Source organism: Panthera tigris, chromosome A1, assembly GCF_018350195.1.
Source record: "Panthera tigris isolate Pti1 chromosome A1, P.tigris_Pti1_mat1.1, whole genome shotgun sequence".
Taxonomy (NCBI): Eukaryota; Metazoa; Chordata; class Mammalia; order Carnivora; family Felidae; genus Panthera; species Panthera tigris.
In genome coordinates this window covers 62409977-62417198 of record NC_056660.1, presented here as the reverse complement: position 1 = coordinate 62417198, position 7222 = coordinate 62409977, and the positions used below count along the sequence as shown (strand labels likewise).

The 7222-nt window shown below is 35.0% G+C and overlaps 1 pseudogene; it reads right to left on the bottom strand.

The window, feature by feature from the left end:
* Window positions 1–816: 816 nt before the first annotated feature.
* Window positions 817–972, bottom strand: LOC122231983 (annotated as a pseudogene).
* Window positions 973–7222: the final 6250 nt, after the last annotated feature.

Genomic DNA, 7222 nt, shown 5'->3' with positions numbered 1-7222 from the left:
ATTCCTAACTTCACACTTCTTGATAGTTTAAATTATTGATCTTATTTGCCATGGTGCTGGCATTTGACCAAGTATCCTGCCAAGTTAGTAATTAAAATACAAATTGGTTTTATGAATCAAAGTGCTTTCTTTCTAGATAGATAAATCCTCAGGGACACTGGCAATTGATATCATACACACTTGTAATGTCAAACAAGAAAAGGTTAGTTGCAATTATAGACAGAAAACCATTAGTGGGGCTTTGGATTGTACTGATACAATTACTCTAGCCTGGGATTCTTGGTCTAAGCACTATTGTCCATTGAAATAAAATTTGCCAGAAAATCTGCACTATGAAGCATTTAGGTGATACTAATCCCCTTTAAAATGAAGATAATGCAGTCTCATATTGTCTGTGTTGATTTATAAATCTATAATTTCAAACTCTGAAAAATAAACATCTCTCATGATGGTTATGTTCCCTTTCTATTCTTGACAGGCCTATTTCAAACAGACCATACCTGGGGAATGAACTACATTACAAACCTCTAAAGTCCTAAGTATCATGCTGAGGATGATATTGCCTCAAAAGTAACTTTACAAACTCAGTACACATATTCCACTTGAAATTGGGTGTCTTCTTCCCTCCTACCTATTAGTGGAAAGAGGCATGAGTGCCTAGAGGGAGAAACCAGGTCCTAGATGGGGAGCACAAGGGAGTTACACGTTTCAAAAGGGCACGGAACAACTATTCTTAGAGTCTGGGTATGTATGGAAAAGGAACAGGCTGTAAGTATAAGAACTGATGTGATACACCACCTTCTGGATGTTGTTTCCTTTTTTCCTTTTATATTTCTCTTCATCCTGGTTACTGAAAATAGAATGAGAAGGGGAAAGTTACAGTAGAAGGAGGGTCTCAGCCTCATTTTCAATTAGCAATAATCGCTCCTCGGATAAACCTCATTGGCTACGAGACTGCCACTGCACAAAGCGTCTGCCTCATTTTCAAGCATATCCTTACTGAGGTAGATTTCATTATGACTTGCGTGAGAATTGCTCCACTTCTTGTTACATACATATTTTCTTCATCATTTAGATACTCCTTTTCCCATGTGGATTTTCTGAAAACCAAAGGTACATCCCAGCTACCTTTTGACATAAATAAAAGATGCAGACCGCTTCTTCTGTGTTCTCCTCTGTATTCCAGCATAAAAAGGAAGTGAAGAAGCCGGGACTCTAAATGCGAGGTCGTATGCAGGGTTGGAGTCTCTAGCCAGTGGTTCTTCAGCTCTCTTATCTTTTACTGTTTGAGTCAAATTAGGAGACTCCAACAAAAGTACTACACACAGTTCATTATTTGGTTCATGTATGTTTTAAAAATACTTCTAAAATTGTGAAATATTGGAGAAAGTGATGAGGTTGAATATTAAGTTGACTTCAGAAAACAAGGAAAGGGAGATCTTAGATGGGCTATTATCATGGCCTCATTACTTGACATCCCAAGTAGACACAGGTGGTAAGATACGAAGAGTAAAATATTAATCCAATAATAAATTCAGTTAAAATAATCCATTTCGGTTATGTAGCATATGTTCACATCTTGGTGCAAAAGTCCTTTGGATGGAAAGTCACCCACCTTTTTCCAGGAGTCCAAAGGAAGGAAGCCCAACAGGACTATGAAGATGACAAATGACAAATGACAAATGACTGTAGGATGAAGATTGCTCTTTTCTCATCTGCCAATTTAAATGTATCCTTCTAACTATATGAATGTTACTTCATACTGGAGCTTAGTTAAAAAAAAATACAGAGAGAGAGAGAGAAAAACAGACACTGACCGGGTCTGTGACGTAGCAAGGACAGCTCAGTGGTTTGAACTGGAGGGTTGGTGGATAGCAGGTAAGAAAGAATTCCCCTACACAACCAGAGAGCAAGAACAGTTCATGCAGCCCCAGGTTGTAGATGCCATTCTTAGATAACCCCTATACAGACCAATGGGGAGATGACTTGTATTATCTGAATCAGAATTTTCAATAGAGAAAAACAATCTTTTTTTCTACTTCTAGAAGCATTATTTGCCACTAAAAAATCTTTATTATTTATAATAACAAAAATGTGTATTCTTCAGGAATGCTGTCAAGGCTACAATTGTATTTTCTCAAAAATTTTTAACACTCACATCAGGTCAAACAAACCATCAGGGGTCTCAAGCCAGCAGAACCATCACATATGAAGAAGGGGCGAAACTGGCTATTCCAGAAAGGAGGTTTAGGAGGAGGTAGGGATGCAGGAAATAGAAGAAAAATTCTTGCCCAGTATGTGATGACACCTTAGCTTCCTTCAAAATTTTAGTAAATTAATACTCATGAAGTGTTTCAAGCAAGTCATTTTGTTGGGGGATGAAGGATATGAAAGAATTGGTCTTCATGTTTAGCTTGATGCAGGAGATGCTGTGTCAGCAAATCGGGAACAGGAGTACACAGAAAGATGGGGAAAGAAAATTGTATAGAATTTGAAAAATTTCAGAAGCTATGCATGTGGAGGGGGTAATCTGAACTAGTGTATGACATGACGTTGGGAGTTAAATCCAAATTTATCTGCAGTGGGCTTTTAGCTAACTGGTGGTTTATAATATAGAGTCACTTTTTTAAAATCTAAATCTATGTGTGTGGATATGTGCTTATGCGCAATTGAGATCTCACTATATATAAATGTCTTCATTTTTTGAGGCTATAATTTGTTCTAAAAAAAGCTACAAACGTACTAGTAAACACGATTTCTATAGTATTTTGTAAAAGGAACACTCCATATTTTATTTAAAATTTCTGCTTAGTTTTTTTCAGACCAGTTTGGAATTACATTTAATACTGTAATAAACCACCATGTACTTAAATAGTTTTAAATATGATCGCCTCCTTTGGAGAAATTCCTGGAAGTTTTACCTTTAACGATATTGATACCTACTGACAAATCACTTTCCAGGAACTTACCACTTTCTACTCACCCCAGAAACTGGAAAATCTCCTTTTCATCAACTTTCAGTGGAAGGGAGTACTATCAAATTTTGATTTTTGGTATTTTCAATCTGGCAATATTTTTTTTTTAATTTAAATCTGGGAGGGCCTAGGTGGCTCTGTCGGTTCAGAGGCTGACTTCAGCTCAGGTCATGCATGATCTTGCAGTCTGTGAGTTAGATCCCCATGTCAGGCTCTGTGCTGACAGCTCAGATCCTGGAGCCTGCTTCAGATTCTGTGTCTCCCTCTCTCTCTGCCCCTCTCTGCTTGCACTCTCTCTCAAAAATAAACATTTAAAAATGTTTAAAAATAAATAAATTTGGCATCTGGTGGCTCAGTCAGTTGAGTGTCCAATTCTTGATTTTGGCTCTGGTCATGATCTCATGGTTTACAAGACTGAGCCTTGCATCAGCCTGCTTGGATTCTCTCTCTCCCTCTCTCTCTGCCCCTCCCAGCTCACATTCCCTTGTTCTCAACATAAACACGAAAAAAAATTTTAAAAATTAAATTTGACCACTAATAAACTAACAGTATGAACATGTTAATTTTGGGGAGGGTCTTGGTTTTCTAATGGATTTGTATAATATTTGTAGAAGAATATTAATGAATATTAAATGTTTCAGACATATTACTTGGAGCTATATTAATACAAGTATTTTTGAAAAGATTTCTTCGAAATCTAAATGAATTAACTTTATACCTTTTGGAAGAGTTCCTTATGTTTAGAAAGTGCTACATATATTAGCTTTTTACGATTATTAGTACTTCACTTACAAATCATAAATTATAAAAGAACTTACAAAATTCTTACCATTGAAGATATCTTAGCAACTATGGAGAAAAATGGTAATAGATACTTTTACTATTGGATAAGTTAGTCTAATTATAAAACATGTTTTTTAAAAATATTTTTATGTACTTTTGAGAGACAGAGCACAAGTGTGGGAGGAACAGAGACAGAGGGAGACACAATTTGAAGCAGGCTCTAGGCTCCAAGCTGTCAGCACAGAACTTGATGCTGGGCTCAAACTCACAAAACGTGAGATCTGACCTGAGCCGAAGTCAGACGCTTAACCAACTGAGCCACCCAAGTGCCCCAATTATGAAACATGTTTTAAAGAAACAAGTAAAATAACCACTCTGGCTCAAGTTGGGGGAGGGGGGAAGAAGTGCCACCAACTCAGTTTTTCCTGGTCTTCAGAGTGATCCATCTTCAAGACACCTCTTAAGAACTTCCAGTGTCACTGAACATCAAGTACTGAACACCATTACCAAAGATCAAATCCCTCATTTAAAGATTCAACCATCCCTGAGAAACAAATTAACAGTCCTTGACCATACAAGTTAAAAGAGGCACATACTTTTATATTCTTTCTTTGCAGTTGATACAGAATAAAAGAAAACCGATGTAGTATATTCTTCAAGAGTATGAAGTAAAAGAGTCCTTATTTCAAAACATTTTGTAAAAAGAAAATCAGGAACTATTTGCCTGGTTATTTGTTTTGTGATACTGGTAGTGAAATGGATGTTAATTTTCTAGAAAAAGCTATATTTCACCCATCCAAAAATTTTGACTAGAATTACACATTTAATTCTAATTGCATAAATATAATTAAAATACTAACTCAACAGTGATTCATATTTAAAACACAAATCATTCACAGAAGTATAAATTATATGAACTTATATGACACACACATAAACACAAAGACATTTGGATATCAGAAGAAATCTCAAAGTCACACCAATGAAACATTTTTCTTTTCCAAAGGGACTAATAAATATCTCATACTTTATTTTATTGCTTAGCTTCATTATTATTTTCATTATCTACCTGAAGAATTGAGAAATCACAGTACTTTTACTTATTCTTCTCCTACCAAACCCAAAGTGTCAATGATATTGACATTTTCTGCAGAGAAAGGCTATTTTAGGTGACTAGTGTTTGCTTTAGGGTTGCATGTGATAAACAACAAGCTAAATGCTAATGCTCACAAGTTTAATATATTTTTCTGTTTTGCTTCTCTTAAGGTTGCTTTGTGAGGTTATTGTATAGGTTACACTTTTAGAGCTCTCTAGAAAACCCAAAGAGTACTTTATTCTTTTGGATTTGAGAGTTTAACTACAGGCACACAACAATGTGCAGTCCATCTTTATGCAAATAGCTTAAAAGGCAGTGTGTCTGAAGGGCTGGTTTACGGCATTATTTCGTTTTATATCTTTGCAATCAACACCATACAGCTAACATGGCCATGTAAATTCATGAGAGATTTTTCTACTGAAACCCAAACAAGGTCATCTGCTTTTGAAGATCGGAGTGAGATAAAAGTGACACTACTAAAACAACCTGCACAGCCTCTTTTTTTAAACTGCTGACTCTACCTTTGAAAGTAGATCATTGATTTCCCCCCTCCAAATTTGGATTTCTAATGCTAATTCTAATGAAGGAATTTTAGACAAGCTCTGATACCAGCAATTCATGTTTATTTACTTTTAGAGAATGTTCTCTGAAACATTAAGTTTCAAAACTTGTTTTGCTTTCCATGTTAGAGTTAGCTTTTTCAGGTACATTTATGCATGGAGGTAAATGGACATTACGTTTTTGTGTGTCTTTAGGATGCATTCTATGATGTATACTACAGAATAGGCTGTACTATTTTAAAAAATCAACTGGCAAATAGATTAATGAGATATTTATTTTTGAGGAGGGAGGGTAACTGCCTTTATCGCCTTCTATCCTTTTTACATAGTTTTATTTTTTATTAACAATAAAACTATTCAAAATGTGATTTGCAGTAAAATGTGTTTGTGCAAACTAAAGTGTGTTTTGCTAAAGTTTTCCTTTTTTAAAAAAAATATCAGTTTATTATTTCTTTTAGTGAGAGAGGGAGAAAAAATAGAATCTTGATACCTAGGCTATACAAACAAGACAAGACCAAAATCAGGCCTCTCTGGCCATGCAGGTAATGATTTAAGAAAACCCAAACTAAAGGTTCTCACATACCTTTTCTTGAATAACCTACAAAATGGAGAACCAAGATCATTATTTTCACATGCCTCAAGATATAGGTAACTTTCATTAAATATTTGTCATACTGTCTACTCATCTTCTATAATTGTATGTACTCCTAACAACACAATGTTAATTCCAAAGGCATTTTTAAATATAATTAACAGTGTTACATTAATTTTAGATGTACAACTTACTGATTTGACAAGTTTATACCTTATGTTATGTTCACCATAAGTGTAGCTACCACCTGTCCTGTTACATAGCTATTACAATATCATTGAGTGTTGCTATTTATACTAAAATTTGTATAGAACCACAGAATACTCTAACTAGCCAAAGTAACTCTGAGAAAGAAGAACAAAGCTGGAGGTATCATAATACTGGATTTCAAGATATACTACAAAGCTGTAATAATCAAAACAGTATGGTACTAGCACAAAAACAGACACAAAAATCAATGGAACAGAATAAAGATCTCAGAAATAAATTCACAATTAAATAGTCCATCAATCTGTGTTAAGAAGGCAACAATTTACAATGGGGAAAAGACAGTCTTTTTAATAAATGGTATTGAAAAAATTGGACAGCTACATGCAAAAGAATGAAGCAGGACTACTTTCTAACACCTTACACAAAAATTCAAAATGGATTAAACAAGGGAAACAAAAATAAACTAGTGGGACATCAACATAAAACAAAACACAAAACAGTCCAGGAAACAACAAAATAAAAGACAACCTACTGATATATCCAATAAGGGATTCATGTATAAAATATATAAAGAACTTATAGAACTCGATACCAAAGAAACAATCTGATTTAAAATTGGGCAGAGGACCTAAATAAACATTTTTCCAAAAAAGACATACAGACAGCAAATGGGCACATAAAAGGATGCTCATCATCATTCATCATCAGGAATATGCAAATCAGAACCACAATAAGCTATCACCTTACACCTGTCAGAATGGCTAAAATCAAAAACAAGAGAAAGTATGGACGAGGATGTGGAGAAAAAACACTTGTGCGTTGTTGGTGGGAATGCAAACTGGTGCAGTCACTGTGGAAACAGTATGGAGGTTCCTCAATTAAAAACAGAAGTACTGTGTGATCCAATAACAAAAACACTAACTTGCATCCTTATGTTTATTGCAGCATTGTTTTTAATAGCCAAGACCTGGAAGCAACCTTCGTGTCCACCGATAGATGACTGGAT